This window comes from Rhamphochromis longiceps, linkage group LG7, assembly GCF_057381845.1.
Source record: "Rhamphochromis longiceps isolate RC_006_pf linkage group LG7, R_longiceps_female_GT1.1, whole genome shotgun sequence".
Taxonomy (NCBI): domain Eukaryota; kingdom Metazoa; phylum Chordata; class Actinopteri; order Cichliformes; family Cichlidae; genus Rhamphochromis; species Rhamphochromis longiceps.
Window position 1 is genome coordinate 1270550 of NC_140563.1, and position 19085 is coordinate 1289634.

Here is a 19085-nt window from a genome sequence, read left to right on the forward strand (position 1 = left end):
ATCTTCAACACCAAAATGGGGATTCGCAACCTCCACCATGGGAAAGGTATCATGGAAAGGGGAGGCAGGCATAGCAAATGCACTCGCCTTATCCCCTGTAGCTTTGGATCTAGTGTTATAAGGGCTTAAATATTCTGCTGCGGCATCCCCAAACTCCAGCCGTACTCTGTCCTCCTCCTCTCTCTCTCTCTTCTCCTGCTCCCGCTTTTCTTCCTCCTCTCTGACCTCTCTCTCTCTCTCTAATGCTGCTCTACGCTGTTGGTCCTTTAACGTCAGCACCACTGAAGTAGTGGTTTCACAGCTAATGCCTGCAAAGCTGCTCTCTTCGCATTCACTGCCTCCTGTCTTTTCTGCGCCTGCTCTAACCACAATTTAGCGGACGCCAGTTGTAACTCTTTCTCCTGTTTCAATTTCCCTTTTGCACAAGCTGCCTTTACTGTCAACTGGTCTACTAACACTTGACATTGTCCTACAACCAATTTACCTTCAAAATCATATTTCTTGCGCCAACGTCCTAAATACTTTGCGCTACCGGGAGCGAATTTCATCATAAACTTCTCATCACCCTCTGACACACTCTTGGTTGCTTGGGAACCCATAATAACAACACACCACGCGTTCTGCTCTGCACACACTCACACAACAACAACAACAACAACGATGACAACAATGACAACGACAACAATGACAACAACACAAAATAGGCCTATCGTCCAGCACAGTCTGGACTCCACGGAACTTCTCAACGCCTCACAAAGTGGCGGAGAACTCACCTCTCGCTCCACAAAGCAGCGAGGAACCTCTCGCTCCACAAAGCAGCGAGGAACCCAGTTATCCACAAAGTAGCGAACTTCTCAACGCCTCACAAAGTGGCGGAGACTGCACAACCACACGGTTATAGAGTCGGGCTCTTTAAACTTACTTGGTGTTGCTCATTGCGTGTAGCATCAGTCCCGAATCCCGTCAATCGTCATCCATCGAGGAGAAAAAACAGACGGCTAATCCACCGGCCCGATGACGAATTCTCACGCCTCGGGACTTTGCTGCAGGACCTCTATAAGTCCTGGCTGACGTCAGTCTGTCGGCGTGTCTCTTTTCCCCTCGGTGAATGTCGACTCCAGGGATCCGGCTCGAAGGACCAATTAATGATAGGTTTGTAGCATAAACCTATTCGCTGGAACGTTAAGGACAATCTGCTACGCAGCAAAAAGCAAGACACAAGGCACCAAAGTTCTCTGGTTTACTCATGCATGAGGGAGACCTGGCTGGAGCCAAGCGTCGTTCCACCACTTGACCTCTGTCAGACTCAGCCAGGTTCCCCACAGCACTCCTTTTATTGTGGTTACATGAATATGCATAGGGTCATTAACATATAGCATCTTACATAGGTATACATGTAAACAAAGAATACTGTGTGTGTGTGTGTGTGTGTGTGTGTGTGTGTGTGTGTGTGTGTGTGTGTGTGTGTGTGGGGTCAGAGTGTGACCCCATAAAAACGACTTCCTTAACCTGCTGGTCTGGAAAATCCAACAGTTCATCTAAACAAAAAGCACTTAGACTAGAACAGACGTAGCTACGTTAATCCTACCATAAAACAATGAAGACATTCTAGTGTGGAATACACACCAAGCCTTTGCAGCCTGTTAAAGATCACACAACCTATCACTACACAATTGATTATACACCTCTAAGAATATATGGTTAAATATTTCCTAATACAAATGACAATAATAAAATCTAAACCCAACAAGAGGTGTTGCGGGAGTATGGGGTGTCTGGCCCATTGCTACGGGCCATTCGATCCCTGTACAACCGTTGCAAGAGCTTGGTTCGCATTTCCGGCAATAAGTCGGACTCGTTCATCATGCATCCCACGGACTCGTGATGGGCTCCGCCAGGGCTGCCCTTTGTCACCGATTCTGTTCATAATTTTTATGGACAGGATTTCTAGGTGCAGCCAAGTGGTGGAGGGCTTTCGCTTTGGTGGGCTCAGAATCTCATCTCTGATTTTTGCAGATGATGTGGTTCTGTTGGCTTCATCGGGTGAGGGCCTCCAGCTCGCACTGGAACGGTTCGCAGCCGAGTGTGAAGCAGCGGGAATGAGGATCAGCACCTCCAAATCTGAGGCCATGGTTCTCAGCCGGAAAAGGGTGGAGTGCCCACTCCGGGTCGGGGACGAGTTCCCGCCCCAAGTGGAGGAGTTCAAGTATCTCGGTGTCATGTTCAGTGATGGAAGAAGGGAGCCGGAGATCGACAGACGGATTGGGGCTGCGGCTGCAGTGATGCAGATGCTGCACCGGTCCGTCGTGGTGAAGAGGGAGCTGAGTGTAAAAGCGAAGCTCTCAATTTACCGGTCGATCTACGTCCCTACCCTCACCTATGGCCACGAGCTGTGGGTAGTGACCGAAAGAACGAGATCGCGGATACAAGCGGCAGAAATGAGCTTCCTCCGAAGGGTGGCTGGCCTCTCCCTTAGAGATAGGGTGAGAAGTTCGGCCATCCGGGAGGGGCTCAGAGTAGAGCAGCTGCTGCTCCACATCGAAAGGAGCCAGCTGAGGTGGTTCGGGCATCTGACAAGGATGCCCCCTGGGCGCCTCCTGGGTGAGGTGTTCCAGGCATGTCCCACCGGGAGGAGGCCCCGGGGCAGACCCAGGACACGCTGGAGAGATTATATCTCTCGGCTGGCCTGGGAACGCCTTGGTATTCCCCCGGACAAGCTGGAGGAGGTGGTTGGGGAGAGGGAGGTCTGGGCCTCTTTGCTTAGGCTGCTGCCCCCGCGACCCGGCCTCGGATAAAGTGGATGAAGATGGATGGATGGATGGATGTTCAACATGTATCAGCTGCTGCTGAGGAGGAGGATTTTTAAAACTGTAAAAACCTTTTAGCTTTACCTTCATCAAGTCTATCAGAATGAAGCTGGCGACATAATTCAGTCTTTTTAACCAACCTAGAAAGGAAAAGTTGCTTCTGACTGTTTCAAAACAAGAATTCATGCTGGTTTAAAATCACAATGATTTGCGGAGTAAATGTTACCGCTGTGCAACACAGCAACACAAAGATGGATCGCCTCGTAGGTTTATTGTAATTATCAGAAATGATAGACTGTGTCCCCACCAAAATAAGCAAAGAGCTCCCAGTTATTTCTATTAAAAAGAGCATAAATGTTTATACAACTCCTACATAATCTTTTCTAAGAAAGAGCACAGAGGCTGGGGCCCGATGCAGCCTGTGAGAAGCAGAGTGTGGGCAGAGGGCTAACCGGAGGTGTCAGGACATCATCTGCAGTGCTCAGTCTGCAACGTTAAAAACAACACAGTTAAAGATGGAAAGAGAGAGAAAAGATAAATGGATCGATAAAAAAGAGGAATACTGGGGTGCAGTGCAGGTCCTAATACTACCATGACTACATCATATGTGATGAGCACAAAACTGAGGTGAGATGAGGGAAGCGTTAGTCTTCATCAATCAAAACGGAGAGCGAATCAGGAGAAGGTCAGCCCCTAGTTTAAAAACCTGCTGAAGTAACCGTAGACATCAGCGACGTTTTTCAGTCGCTAGCTTGGATCTCTGACCTCACTGAAAGGTCAGTGAAAGGATATAAGTCACAACAGCAACAACAATCACAAATAAACAAATAAAAAGAATAATTTCTCCCAGGGATCAATAAAGTATTCTGATTCTGATTAAATATGAAATGCAAAATGTGACTAATCTCATTTTCCTTCTTTAGATGCTTCAAACAGGAAATGGGTGCAAAAATCTGAAATGATCTGAAATTTTCTCCAAGGTCAAAAATATATATTCAAGCTCAAATGTTTACACCCCCAAAATATCTCTTTGTTACTACTGTAGTAATCAGGGGAGACTCAGTGGAAGTCTTACTAAACGTTTGTACTTGAACCTGGAAAAAATCATTACACAAAAAGGCTCCTGATCGTCGGAGGCCCTGTGATATGGTTTAACTGAGGTAAAATTAAAGACACAATCAGCATAAAGCTAATCCACTGCAATATATCTAATGAATGTGCCTGTGTGTGTTTTATAATGTTCCTACAAAAATAAATGCTCTTAAAAATAATCTTCGTAGCTCATGTGATAACTAATGTAAGGATTATCATTGTACTTTGGGGGTTTTACACAGTGTTTGTACATTTTAATTCCACATTTACATGATTAAAATGACATCACTGAGATCTGCTCTCGGCTGCAGGGAAAGTGTCACAAAGATGCAAAACAGGAAAATGTATCTTTTTTTTTTAATACTTCCGACACTTTATTCACTTTTAGTCACTTACAGTTATTTATTCACTTATTCTGTCACTTAAAACTGTGTATATACTGTATATTTTAAGTATTTCTATCTCATTCTTATTGCCTGTTTATGCCCTGTCCTTATTTCTAACGTCATGCTGCTCTGTTGTATCTTAATTGCCCTTTGGGGATAAATAAAGTCTCTCTGATTCTGATTCACTTGGGAAAGATATATTTTAAAATACGTGTAAAGACAGATCAACCATCAGTTACCTAACTGAGGTTCCTTGAAGTTGTTTGTTGTGGCTGCATGAAACTGGCTGCAAAGAAGGTACTGCACAAAAGCCTTCTAGTGGTCGTTTTCATCTTTGTCTGCAAGTTCAACTTTAAAAGTGTGATGGAACCAGGAAATAGAGAAGCTTCACCCTCAAAAGAAAGGTTGTGCTTCTGTGCCTTAGCCAACATGTCTCAAAATGTGCAGCCTTTACTTTGAAGGCAGTTCTGGTTTGTGGCAGTTCGCTGCAGCTCCAAGAGTGGCTGGCCACTTCTAGACAAATTTGTCACTTACGTTCAAGCATCTTTCTGCTAGCTGCTTGGGTTACTGACTGTGTGACTGGGTCACCTAATCCTACACCATTATGTAGTTAGTGGTCACATGCATTAATGTAATGACATTGCATTTTTCAGTTACACAATAATGTCGCACGTGCTAAATGCTGTAATTGCATCACAGTTACAGTTATAGCACTGCTAATGCTAAGCCTCTTCAGTTATCTGCACTCAGTGGATAGAAAGAAAAAAAAATCCAAATGACGCTTTCTTCGTCCTGCAGCTTGTGTTACAATCTGCTGCATCCTGTATGTGTGCTGGGAAGAGGAAATGTTACAGCGATCTGAAGCTTTTGAGGAATGGAGACATAGGCATTCCTTTTATTTTGATTGCAAAAAAGGAAAACGATGCAACTCAGACATGCAAACTGCATCCAGGACAGAAACAACTGCATTATACTGCTAACACAGCTTTGGCTCTCGTTCTGCATCTGAACAGCCAGCACGGCAATACAAAGCTAGCCAACACATAAACACATAAACGTCTGTGAAAAAGACGGAGCAGCACGGCAGTGCAGCGTGTGATCTGGACACAAGCGATGGAGGCACAGCTTTGGAAAGCTCATCCGAGCCTTTTCGATGTGGCCTCACAAAATTATCACGACCACAACAACAAAATAGTTGGATCTACACTGCTGCTCAATCACAGCTGCCTGATCAATGTTTTTCATTAGCAATTTAGCAAAAGTTGATGGTGGTGGCGTGTCTGTGTGAGTGAAAGACAGAGAGAGAGATTTTCTGTTATAACCTTCATTTTATGGACGCACAGTGTGAGCACTCAGGTCGCATCAGAGCATCGGGCCGTATAGTGTGAGACCTGCATCGTGACCTATGAACTTCTAACCCCTGTGAGTCAATCGTGCAGTTTGAGCAGGAGCTGAATAACGTGACTGAAAAAATCGCACAGTGTCTGCCCAGCATAACCAGACCTTGATCTTGAACTGGTAACAAAAGCAGTGATGAGCAGTCAGGTTCGTGTTGAAGCCTCAATTTCTGCTGGTACAGGTTTCTACAGTAGAATCACAGAGTTGACTGTTATAGTTATGTTGTAGTTTTTGCTTTGTGTTTACACATAACAACTAAAAAACAGAGCATATGTGTGTTCTCATTAGGATAAGGATGTGTTAGTGTGTGCAACTGTAGCTTCAGATTTATATGCTACTGTTTCACGTCATTATATTGAATAACATAAAAATAATGTAACAAGTATTGTAACCAATTCCTTTCTCAGGCAAGTAACTTCTGGCAGTTCATTACTATAAGAAACACGCTGCATTCATTTGAAGTACTTTTAAGAAAAGGTTTGGGCATTTTGGAATCTGTTCCTTTAACCTCTGATGACAGGTTTTGTTGTCTCCTCCCTCCAGGGCAGAGCCGGTCCCTGCTCTGGTCCAGAAAGACCTGCACGTCATCAAGCTGCAATCAAGCACAGTTACATAATGAGCAGCCAGATTGTCTGCCATTCACAAATCATAATGTGGCCTCCAAATGTTGGAGCCATCACCTACCTGCCTGCCCTCCTGGACGCCTTTCTCCTCTGGATTTGGAAAACAGGATTGGTTGGATTTTCTCAAAGTTTACTCCGTCTCGGCTCATGACCGAACAATCATGCTTTCCAAGCGTTCATATTACAAACAGTATTAATGGACCTATGTCTGTGAAGGTTCTCAGTCATCCAGGTCATCGTAGTCAGAGGAGCTTGCAAAGAAAAGCGTCTGGGCTTCTTTAAGTTACTTGAAAACGTTTCACCTCTCATCCGAGAAGCTTCCCAGTTTCACACCTTGGCTCAGGCGATTAGAGGATCATCAGGGGTCCTTTTGTCCCTCTGTGGGGGGAAACTCCCACTAGGTTTATATCTGGGACTCTCCACCATTTGACCTTAGAACTGAAGAAGCTTCTCGGATGAGAGGTGAAACGTCAATACAAGAGCTGTTGCTTGTCTGGTAAGAACATCGTGGCAGGAGTCATCCTTCAGAAAAGAGAAATAAATATAGGAGTGTAATAAACTGGTAAAATGTTTTATCAAAAGAAGTTGTTATTGTTCAGTAGTGATAGACTCACCATAGATTGGGATGATGCTACTCCATCTGCGAACCCGCTTGGACAAGCTGCTGAAATGTTATAGCTGTCAGTGAGACGCACTGAAAACTCTTATGATAGGTTTGTAGCTTGAACCCATCCGCTGGAACGTTGAAGACAATATAATTACACAGCAAAGCAAGACACAAGTAGGCAAAGTTCTCCATGTTACTCATGCATGAGTAACCTCAGCCAGGTTCCCCACAGCACTCCTTTTATTGTGGTTACATGAATATGCATAGGGTCATTAACATATAGCATCTTACATAGGTATACATGTAAACAAAGAATACTGTGTGTGTGTGTGTGTGTGTGTGTGTGTGTGTGTGTGTGTGGGGTCAGAGTGTGGCCCCATAAACGACTTCCTTAACCTGCTGGTCTGGAAAATCCAACAGTTCATCTAAACAAAAAGCACTTAGACTAGAACAGACGTAGCTACGTTAATCCTACCATAAAACAATAAAACAAGGTACGACCTCTCCATGCTCCTAGGATGTAGGTGTGCATTCCAGTGTGGAATACACACCAAGCCTCTGTAGCCTGCTAAAGATCACAGTCCTATCACTACACAATTGATTATACACCTCTAAGCATATATGGTTAAATATTTCATATTATATTTTAAGCATAAGTGACAATCAACAATACAAAACCTAACATCTTGTAAAAAGGAAAACTGACTGTTTGCGCCTTGGCTACTAAAACATTAAGTGTAAAACTAGAATGACTGTATATCTCGTGATATTTTCGAAGTTAATACGAACCATCACTGGTTCAGTGTCCTCATCTTGTTTGACATCAATAACTCCATTTCACCAAAAGCCTGTATGCATCCTCAAAGCGCAGCTATAAGAAGACATTTTACATGAAAAATGCAGCAGAGCTTCAACCCTGATGCCCCAGTCATCGTCATCATCATCACTGCCGCCGCTACCGCTAACCCTCCCTTGTGTTTTTTTTACTCTCACGAACATTCATAGCTTTCATCTTTCGGCTGTGCTCCCTGAAGTCCATCTGCATAGCTATCGGGCATAAAATGAAAAAGGGGAAAGCAGAACAAATGATGGTGGAGGTGCCACAGAGGCCACTTCCCTAAAACAAGTGAAAACTGAACAACAGAAACAGCTGCCAGAACCCTTCAAGAGCCACTTTCAGCTGCTGGTATTTTAGAAGAAGCGCCATAAACAGATACGATTTCATACCTATTAGATATACACTTCATCGCCATCTATTTCTCAGTGTTTTTGCTCCTGCTTGTGATGTGTGACATCTTAAACAGTACAAAACTGGCCCAACAGGCACATTTTTCGCTACTCCTTGCTGCGTATATCCTTTCATACGCCACATTTGCTTTTACACATTGCTAAAGATGCAGAGCTTTCTGATGAAGAGACTTTCAGTAGCTCTTTGCTTTCCGTTCAGTCATCCTGGCACTTTTAGATGATTAAATATGCAGGGCTGTTTGTCCTCTTTTCCCTTTTTTCTACCAGTGCAAAGCCTCGTCCCTGCTCTGTGTTGTGAGTCTGTGGCGCCTGCAGTTGAAGTGCTTCAGCTCTGCTGCTGCTGGTTATAAATAAAAGACATCGAGTTCTGTTGTAGTTTGGCCGTGCATCTGCCTGCAGCTGCTTCTTAAGTGATCTCTGTGGAGCCCTGGCCGGCATTCAGGGAAGAAATAAAGGAGTATGTTTGTCATGACAATAGGGAGCACTACCTTATATGAGGATTACACCAGGTTTATAAAGATGCGTCTGTCACGTCTAGCGAATCTATGGCCTGGTAAATTGTGCATTTGTGTGCATGTGTTTCTGGTGCAATCTGTGGTTTTGCAAGGAGGGGTAACCTCTCGAGCGATGCTCCACAGAGCACGATGAAAGGAGAGGTACGCAGGGACAACACAAGCCATTCCAAATAGCACTCAGTCTGAATAATGCAGCAGTATGGAGCAGGGAGCGAGGGGGAGGGAAGAATTACCGGGCAGGGTGTGAGCGATTGTGTAGTGAGTGCCGACAGAGAGAGTTACAGGCCGAGCGAGCACAGGCAGAGGTGGTGGAGATAAGAGGCGAAATAATGTGCACAATCCGAAGGGAGAAACAAACAAAACATAATCGTGCTGATTCATAAAGATACAGAAGAGCGGCGTGGAGGACGAGGATGGCAGGAGAGGAGGAAGAGTAACAAAGGTTATTAGCATTACCATTAAATAAATAACTACACAAAAGCCCCCCAACTCACAGACACACAGACGTGCGCACACACGCGCACATGTACGCACACATTTGCACACACACAGACGCACACACTTTCTGAACACTACAAAGCTTTTCCTAAAGGGCTAAAAATAACTGCACAGGCCTGCGTTTCAGCTGCTGAGATAAAGAATCCCAGCAGCATCTCATTATAGGCACCGTGGCTCACCGAACAGCCCCCTGTATATTTTGCATTGTGCAAGACGATTACATGAATGAAACGTAAACACTGAAATTGTGAATGTGTGTTAAGGCAGAGAAACGTACAAAAGTTTCTTTTTGTGTAGCCAGTTCGGCTTGAGCCCTTGCACGCATGTACACTGTGTACATTTTAAAAGTGATTACTGTTGTTTGCAGTGTTTTAAATCTGCCATAAAACTCAAAATCAAATCAAATCAAATCACTTTTATTGTCACATCACATGTGCAGGCACACTGGCACAGCACATGCGAGTGAAATTCTTGTGTGCGAGCCCCACAAGCAACAGAGATGTGCAAACACAACAACACAAACGAGCAAAATACAAGAATGGCCAACCTGAAACTAATAAATATATGTACAATATATAATAGTGTATGCATTTCTGGATGTGTATACTAAATATTTTCCTACGTGTGTGTGTGTGTGTGTGTGTGTGTGTGTGTGTGTGTGTGTGTGTGTGTGTACACACATTTTTACAAATTAAATAGTAAAAAAAAAAAATAATAAAAAAAAAAAAAAATAATAATAATAAAATATATAAAATATACAGAGTTGAATATGTGCAAAACAGTGGCATTTATATACAGTATGGAGTGCATAATGTTGAAAGCTCCATTTGAAACAGGATCAGTTTCTGGCAACTGCCTACAGGCTAAATTATAATACACGTGAGGCGTTTGATATGAAGGGAGGAAGAAATGATTTGGGGTCATCTGACTTTAAATAAAAATAAATAAAGCAGGTTCTTCAATTTGAATTCTTGACATACTTGATCCCTAAAAAAAACCCAAGTGGCAGGCCTTTGGAGAAACTGAACGACTGCCACATGTCTTCCCTCACGCTGACAGCATGCTCTCCACCGCGCCTGTTTGGTCAGATGACACCTTCGCTCTCCTTTTATTGCTGCCTGCACATCCTCCATTCCTTTCCTTGTGTCTTAGTCCCGCCCACCACAAATGCAAGGAGAAGAAGGAAGGACCAATGAAGAGGGAGCAGTCAGAGCAACAGGCATGTAACAAAGTAGACTTCTATTATTTTATTGCAAAATCAATGAAATATGAGTTTTGGCAGTCACTACAGTGTGTGCAGCTTCTGGTGCTGGAGATGATCTCTATCGGTCGACTGTAGCTGTGTTCATATTCATATGAGATATGACCAATCAAACCCAAATTCTGGAGTTGTAGCAGACCTTAGACAGAAATACACTCTATGCCTTTCAAATCACTGAATGCAGGTGTTCCAATCACGTCCACGACCACAGGTCTATAAAATCAAGCACCTAGGCCTGCAGACTGCTTTTAAAAACCCTTGTGAAAGAATGACCTGTGAGCCGTCAGGAGCTCAGTGACGTGGGAGCAACTGGGAACACTTTGAGCTAAAGAACTGCGTGTAGAGACGTTCATGGCTTCCATGGCTGAGCAGCTGCAGTCAAGCCTCACATCACCAAGTGCAATGCAAAGATGCAGTGCTGTGAAAACTCTAGAGGAGTGGAGACGAGCTCTCCGGAGCGGCCAATCAGCCTTCTCTGTTATTGCAATCGATAGGCGAGTCTGGGTTTGGTGGTTACCAGGTGCTTGATTATGGTGTGGGGTTTTTTGGGTTTTTTCACCCAGTTTTACCAAGACATCTTGGACAATTTCACCCTCCCAACTTTGAGGGAACAGTTTGGGGATGCCCCCCTTCCACCAGCGCACAAAGCAAGGTCCATAAAGACATGGGTTAGGGTCAGGGACATACAGAGTGTAGTCACTGACAATTTTGGTTTACAACAAACCAAAGAACAACTGTGTAAGTCAGAACAGCATTGAGAGCATTTAATGTTGTTATCCTCACCAGCAAGAACAAAAACATGAGACAATTAAAAACGAGTAATGCCAACCAAACCCAGTCTAAAGATTTGTTCATGTAAAAAGAGGAAAACTGGGATCTCTATTATAAATCGTGTGCACTGATGAAAGAACGCAGCGTTTCCCTGACATCACATCCAAATATTAGACGGTGACTTTACCGCTCACACTCTCAGGTTGATGGCTGGTTAAAAGGGGAGAAATCTAATTTGGAGGATTCACAAATGGAAGATGTGCTACATCAGAGGCGTAACTGGAGACGAGTGCAGCTCAACCATGAGATGAAGAGAAGCTGTCAAACGCACAAGTTGAGAGGAGAGAGGAAATATTTATGTATTTCTAGCTTCTGTACGTCCTGTCAGTGTGTGTTCCTGGTAATGGCGGCGAGCTCGGCTCATATCGCCCCGTCTGTTTTTAAAATGCTCCAGACTCTTTCTGTGGCTGCAGCAGGAGGAGCGTAGTTACACAGCAAATCCAGCATGTCCATATTAACACTGTCGGATTTGATTTCAACACTATTAAAGTGTCTATATGGGTCCACACCAGAGAGTGTTAATTTAACTCTTTTTGGAGAGTTGGTACGTTAACTCTGATTTAGTGTTAAACACCAAATCTGTCTGGAGTTGATAATTTAACACTTGGTGTTAAGAGTTTATATATTAACTCTCAAAGAGTATTTTAGTTTAACTACGTAAGAGTTATCTTCTAATTCATTCTAAAAAGCGGGAATTTTACTGTTCTGAACTTCTAGAAATTTCTTTTGGAAATAAACATTTACTAAAAAGATGCAATGGTTTTTGAAAAACATTTATTCTGAACTGTGCACCACAATTTCAAAACATTTTCTGAAAGATGTAACAGTATACATGTTCTCACTTCATTAGAATTTTGTTTATCAAAAGGTCTGACATGGTAAATGCAAATAACAGCATTCTCATCACTTATTTCTTCAATACAATATGCATGTCCTTCATTCATCCCTTTGTGGAACTTCAACGCACTTCTGCTCTCCCCCATATTCCATCTTCACAAGCATATCCTGTGCGGAGATTGAATAAAAATTAGTTGACACTAATTAACGGCACAAATAATCCAGTAAACAATTGCAGCCCAGTAAAAAAAAGGAATCCTCTTTGAGCCATTACTTGTGTAAAGTATTTTCCCAAAAGACAAAGACACAGGCAACAGGTAATACTGAACTAAATGTAAAACCTCAACCTTTTTCATTTTTACCTAAACCGTGTGCACAAAACTCTGGAGGGATCTATGCTAACGTAGAATCCAGTCAGGACGCCTGCTACTGCTATTTGCTCGTTTTTTTTTTATGGGCGATCGTTTTCAGGCTTCAAGCAGCACCATTATACCAACATTTCACATTCTACACATTGTTTTAGGTGTATTTGACCAAAAGTTTGACTGAAAATTCACATGCAAGCTTTTTTTCAAGGCTGTGGTATTTGCCCGCAAACAATACCTTTCAGCTAGCTAAAACAGAATATTATGCTATCAGCGAGCAACATGGCTAATGCCTTTCACACAGCTTTGTCTCAACTCCAAAGAGCCACAGAAGTAAAAGCTCATAATAATAATTGAAACAATCTTTGAAAGAATGACTTACCAAGCATGGCAAACAACTCAAATATGTAGAGCAAAATGTTCTGAAACGGCTTCACTTCAGCTTCGATTGGAGCCGTGCTGGGGGCGGAGTCTGTGAATTTACTCTGTTGGTGTCATAGCCCCTCTAGGAGTTCAGAGTTAAGAGGTCAAGAGTTAATGTTTCCATTGTAACACCTCCAGATTTGACAGAGAAACACTCATTTTTAACACTCGATTTTAACTACTATCATTTTACACCTCAGAGTTACATTAAAAGAATGTGACTCTACTTAGAGTAAAATTAACTCTACTTTTGCAAGAAGACTATTAACACCAAAACATTTAACACTTTTGAATTTGCTGTGTATAGTGCGAAGATAAAATAAAGGCAATTCATATTTTAATGAAAAACTTTTCAGTGACTGCTGATGACTCAGTTTGAAATCCAAATTGATGTAATTACTCCCATTTATAGTACTAAAGCAGTGTTTTAATACTCGCTATTACATTTAAGGAAACATAAACTCATACAAGCATTTAAAGCGCCATATGTTCCTCCTGTTCATACAGCCAACGAGGACCTTTTTACGTTTCAGTGTAAAACAGTTTTATATTTTAAAAAAATCCAAAATTCAGCTCGAGGCTAAAAATAATTTGAGAGTTTTGCTGTTACGTAAGTGAAGCAGGTTATTTTTCAGGTTCTCATTTTGTCACAGTTCAGCAAGGAAGCACAAGAGACGTGCAGCAAGACCATCACATGCACACACATGCACGCACACATGTGTAATGTAATGAAGTCATTCTTGACTTTTTGCAGTATTCATTATTACTGTTAATTTACAGAGATATCAATACAGATTATTTTCAATATATATAAACAAACTTGTTTTTATCTTTGGGAGGAAATCAAAAATGCTTTTCCTCTTGATGACTCTGTGCACGTCCTTCAGGAATATGTATCTGCATCGATCTGGTGTCTGTCAGCCTGCAAAACGAATACTGCACATTTCAAGGTCTGTCTAAAGAAAAGAGCTAAGAGCTTTTCAAGTTTGCAGTTTTTAAAGTGCAGATTATAGTTCATAACTTTTTATTGGCCAGAATCTGCAGGTGCAGCCGAGGGTGGCAGGGTGTGTATGGGCTCAAATCGTGGTCATAAATATTTTGTACTTATATTCTTATATGTTTTTCAATGCCTCCCTATCCTGATTCCAAAATCATTTTTTAAATCTCTAGACTCACTAATCACTTCATTTATTTGGAATGGTAAACCTCCCAAATTGAAGAAATCTATTCTTCAAAGGCCCAAGCCGGTTGGAGGTTTAGGCCTCCCTAATTTCCAGTACTATTATTGGGCCGCCAATATCAGGTGTTTGTTGTATTGGAGACACTACCATCTCGAACCATCACAACCAGTTTGGGTTGCCATGGAGTCATACTCAAGTGGGAAAATTTCTCTACCTGCGACCTTAGGTTCATCACTCCCTTTGGCATTGCCTCTACCCAGTAACAATGGAGTTGTCCAGCAATCTCTTAGAAACTGGTCTCAGTTTAGGAAGAGTCTGGGTCTCCGGGCTTTCTCATTTCAAAGCCCAGTTGCAGCAAACCACCTATTTGTTCCCTCAGTGGCAGATAATGCTTTTCATATCTGGCATAGAAAGGGCCTAAAATCCTTTGCAGACTTAAATGAAGATGGACAATTTGTAAGTTTCTCTCAAATATCCACCAAATTTGGTGTAGCTGCAGCTCAGTTTTTTCGGTTCTTACAGGCCGGACACTACGTGCAGAGTGTGACAGCAGAATTCCCCCAAATGCCTCCACACAATCCAGTAGATGATTTTTTAATGGTCAACCCAACCTCAAGGGGCATAATATCAGCCTTGTACAGCTCAATTTCCTGTAACGGATGCTGAGCGGTAAGACTGTAGGACAGCTCTGAAGTGTGAAGTTTGTTTCAAAAAAGAAAAAAGAGGCAGCTCATAACAAACTGCTTGAGTTTCCTAATGTTAGTTAGCTTTATTTCTAACAGAAAATAATGTCTTTGTGTTATTTCTTCAGAATCAGAATACTTTATTAATCCCTAAGGAAATTACGTAACCAACCTGTATTTAGTGCAGAGAGACCCTTTGTGCATCCTACCCTAAAACCTGCTGCCAGGCCAAACGGATCAAACCTCGTTGCTGACACTGAGCCAGCCCCACATGTATATAAATGTGTGAATGCAAAAGGCCTCATGGGAAATGTATTTTCCTTTTGTAATAATAATAATACATTACCATTGTAACCCACACAAACAGAGTAGTTTCTCTGCACTATGACTGCTGCAGGTGCAGAGAGCTTTCAGTACGTAAATCAGCTTAATCATAAAAGCTGTTTGTGCTCCACGAGGTCTCAGCACACAGACGCTTTAGTGTCTTTGTTTAAAATGGATATAATTAATGTTTTAAATAAATGTGTTTAAGCAGTAAAAAATCTGTTTAAACCATGTTATAGATTTATAGAGGTATGTCCTGTGTGGGTGACCCTGTGCTTCGTATTTTGAATTATTAATAGTCTTTAATTTCACTGTTATTTACTTTCTTGTCTCCTGAATTCTGCCTCTGTGCTCGTCTCATGTTCCTGTTTTACTTTGATAGTCTCGTGTTCAGTGTTTTAAGTGCTTCCCCCGGGTTTCCTTGCTTGTGATTGCTCTCGGCTGTGCTCTCCTCCTGGGTCTTATTACAGCCCTGTGACTTCCTCTGTTTGTTGCTTCCATGTCTCAGGTGTTCCTGGTTTTCATGTATTTAGTTTTCCCAGTTTAGGTTTTTTAAAATTAGTTTCTCATTTATCTGGTTTTTCGTGTTCGGTTCATTTTCTGTTTTCTGGCATCAATAAAAGGCACGTTTCCTTCACTACTTTTCCACTCCACACGGTCACTTTGACAGGTGTAAGGTGCCAAAAAAAAGATCTAATGACATTATCATTAAAAACACTTACACTGTATTATCTAAACACAATATTGATGCATGTGTGCGCAGTGTTAGGGCTAGCATGGAGAATTAAAGTGTGGAGCCCAAAATGACGGCCCCGTTTGTCTTTGAGTTTTGCTGCACCAGAATCTGAAAAGGTTATCAAATTAAAACTAATAATAAAAAAAGTAAATAAACAAATCTGGGAATCTGATTACTTTAGATTAGGGTGACCATATTTTGATTTCCAAAAGAGACGACACTTGGCTCAGTCATGAAGAACTTGCTTAAAGAAACAAAACATTTTGACTAGAGACCGGCCCCCCAGGTATTAAAGCCATAAAGCCTTTGAATGAAAACAGACGCTGTTGTGACAGTGATGTACAGTCTTGTTGGTATATGTATGATTTCTATACATTGAACGTCAGATGAAAATTTTGGTTGTAAGATTCAGATAATTATTTAATAAAAGCTCAACATTTTAAATGAGAATAAGAAAGAAAAGTATTTCTTTGTGCCCCCCTCTCCCTGTTAATGCCCTACCTGCCCCCCTGCCATAACTTTGCTAGACCCGCCCCTGCACAGTTACCAGCTGTCAGCTACTTAGAAAAGGATCCTGGTGTTATTTGTCTCTCAGAAACAGTTCATAACTTCAACTCATCCATGTCACCTAAAGGTAAACCTGTTTCTCCATCACAGCTCTGATGGTTCAGTAAGGACATCTCCTGGTTTCATCTTCATGTTTCCCTCTCACCACATATCCAAACCGACATCATGACCAGCAGCTTTACAGCTGTGGCTCCAGCAAACATCAGCTGATACTAGAAATTAATATTAAATAAATTCTAACAAAAGCTGATCAAGCTTAAACTGCTGCTGTTGTTTAGCGCAACATCCGCTGGTTTCCTCTTTCTGGCGCAAAGTGAGCGATAAACAAAGAAGAGAGAAAAGCCGATCAGCTGATCATTGATCAGTTTCATGATTGAAGGAGCAACAGGAGAGGGAGGGTGAGAGGATGAGAGAAGAAGAAACAGCTGACAGCATAACGACAGAAAAACTCCAGCTTTGTGTCTTTTTTTAATTCTAGCTGAAGTCCGGGACAAACTGTTCCTTTTCAGCTTTTTTTTTCTTTTTACCGGAAGGTTGGCAACTCTAATAACCTTATGAATAAAATAAAGTTCACTATCAGTAACATCATAGCACCACCCAGCTGTATAGAAACTCCGTCATGCTAGCTAGCACGCAGTACGAGTTATTGTAACTGACTGTAAAAAGTCAGCACAATGAAAATAAACTCCACCTAAACTTGGTTTATATCTGATCCAGACAGACTGCAGGCAGAGGTGGGTAGTAACGAGTTACATTTACTCCGTTACATTTACTTGAGTAAGTTTTTGAAAAAAATGTACTTTTAAAGTACCTTTTTTGCACGATACTTTTTACTTTTACTTAAATACATTTGTGAAGAAGAAACGGTACTTTTACTCCGCTACATTTGCAAAATTCGACTCGTTACTTTTTGAAAAAGTAATTCGTTTAACACATTAGATAACATGCCGCCAGTGGAGTTTCCGGTAACTTTTTTACCAATCAGATGTGGCCATGCAGTCACATGACCAGTTTGAAACTGTGGCGGGCAGAGCGGCCCAAGCGTTTCAAAGTAGCGACACACGTAAAGAAGAAACATGAAAACATGGCAGAGCCAGTCGTCTACGCTAGAGCTGAAGAGGATGAACAGCCTTGGCCTCACATACAAAGGATGTTTCGCTTAAAAGCAGCACAAAAGAACAGCTCTGTCTTCAGCGTCGGTGTCTTCAGTGAGAACAAAACAACAACTTTTCAGCGTGAAACAACTCAGCTCGTGTAACCTGAGTAAGTTTTCTCTAAATATCTTTTAGCTGTGGTTAGCTGGATGTCAGTCTTATGTTACAGTAGCTGTGTCGAGCTGCGAGTCATGTTTCGGCGCTACGTTGTAGTGAGATAAGTTTGTGGGTGTTTTGTGCAGCTTCGGCTGTCCTTTTAACTGCTAGCTGGTTAGCTAGCGTGAGCTATAAGCTAACAGCTAGCCTGGTTTGGCCGATCCCCAAAATAGTTGCGCGACTGAAAAATCGGCTCAAAATGGGCCAAAAATCGCACAGTGCATGGGCAGCTTTTGGAGGCTAGCTCCAAGCAAACATCTGCAGCTTGGCAGTGTATACAGCACTATAATGACCAGACCTAATTCTTTTGAAAACCTTACATCTTTCCACAGGTCTCCACTTCATCAGACATCACATAGACACAGAGCTGGATGAGGCCAGCACAAACAGCGGCCTAACCGACGAAGATGATGGATCCATGGGGTCAGGAAAGCCAGAAGCAGGGGAGCTGGAGAGGTACCTTTCATGTCCATTCACTGGAGGTGTGGCTCTATTGCATGGCTTTCCTCACATCAAGAAGCTGTCCATCAAAATCAATACAGCTCTTCCTGCATCTGGAGCTTGTGAAGGAATCTTAGTCATGCAGGACTCGTGTTCACTGCTAAACAGTTACAGCTTCACAGAAAGAACCTTGAGAGCAAACTGCTGCTGAAGCTGAACCATCACCTCACTGAGTGAAGAAATGGCACATTTTTGCTAAACATGCAGAAACAGATGCACACCCATACAACTTATGGTAAACTGAGCTGCCTTGTGTGAACATATGTTGAAGATGCCTCGTTCTGTTTTCTCTGAGGCTGCTGTGCCATTTGGAGCAACAATGAATATAAAGTTCACAGCATATCTTGTCACTGGAAATTGTTTGCACTGTTTATATATTTATATTATTTACTGCAGGTATTGGTGAAAAAAGCTTTATGTTGTGAAAAACTGAAACCTGGAAATTAGAATTGTTGTGCCTTATTTTGTTGTTTTTACATATATTCCTGTTGAAAATACTAAAACTTGTATATTTATTTATTTTTGTTTGTCTGATAACATTTATTTATAAAATAAATCGGACATTTCAAACAGTTACTCGCTACTTGAGTAGTCTTTATGCCAAGTACTATTTTACTCTTACTTGAGTAACTTTTTTGACGACTACTTTTCACTTTTACTTGAGTAATAATAGTTTAAGGTAATGCTACTCTTGAGTACAATTTCTGGATACTCGACCCACCTCTGACTGGTAGTAACAGGTAAATGAACTTTTTTTTTAAAAATTATTTGAATATATATGAGTGCTTGTGTATAAATACACAAACAATACACACATGCTTTCAATTGTGTAATTTAAGTGATCTAGTAGCTCTGTTTTGGAAGTTCAGTTAATGCTAGAAAAGTGATTTGG

The 19085-nt window shown here is 41.9% G+C and overlaps 1 long non-coding RNA gene across 1 annotated transcript; it reads right to left on the reverse strand.

The window, feature by feature from the left end:
* Positions 1 to 12023: 12023 nt before the first annotated feature.
* On the reverse strand, positions 12024 to 13167 carry LOC146664449 (uncharacterized). The gene is made up of 2 exons (XR_014912361.1): positions 12851 to 13167; positions 12024 to 12271 (listed from the first exon to the last, which is right to left on the reverse strand). It is a non-coding gene; the product is annotated as an uncharacterized LOC146664449 (long non-coding RNA).
* Positions 13168 to 19085: the final 5918 nt, after the last annotated feature.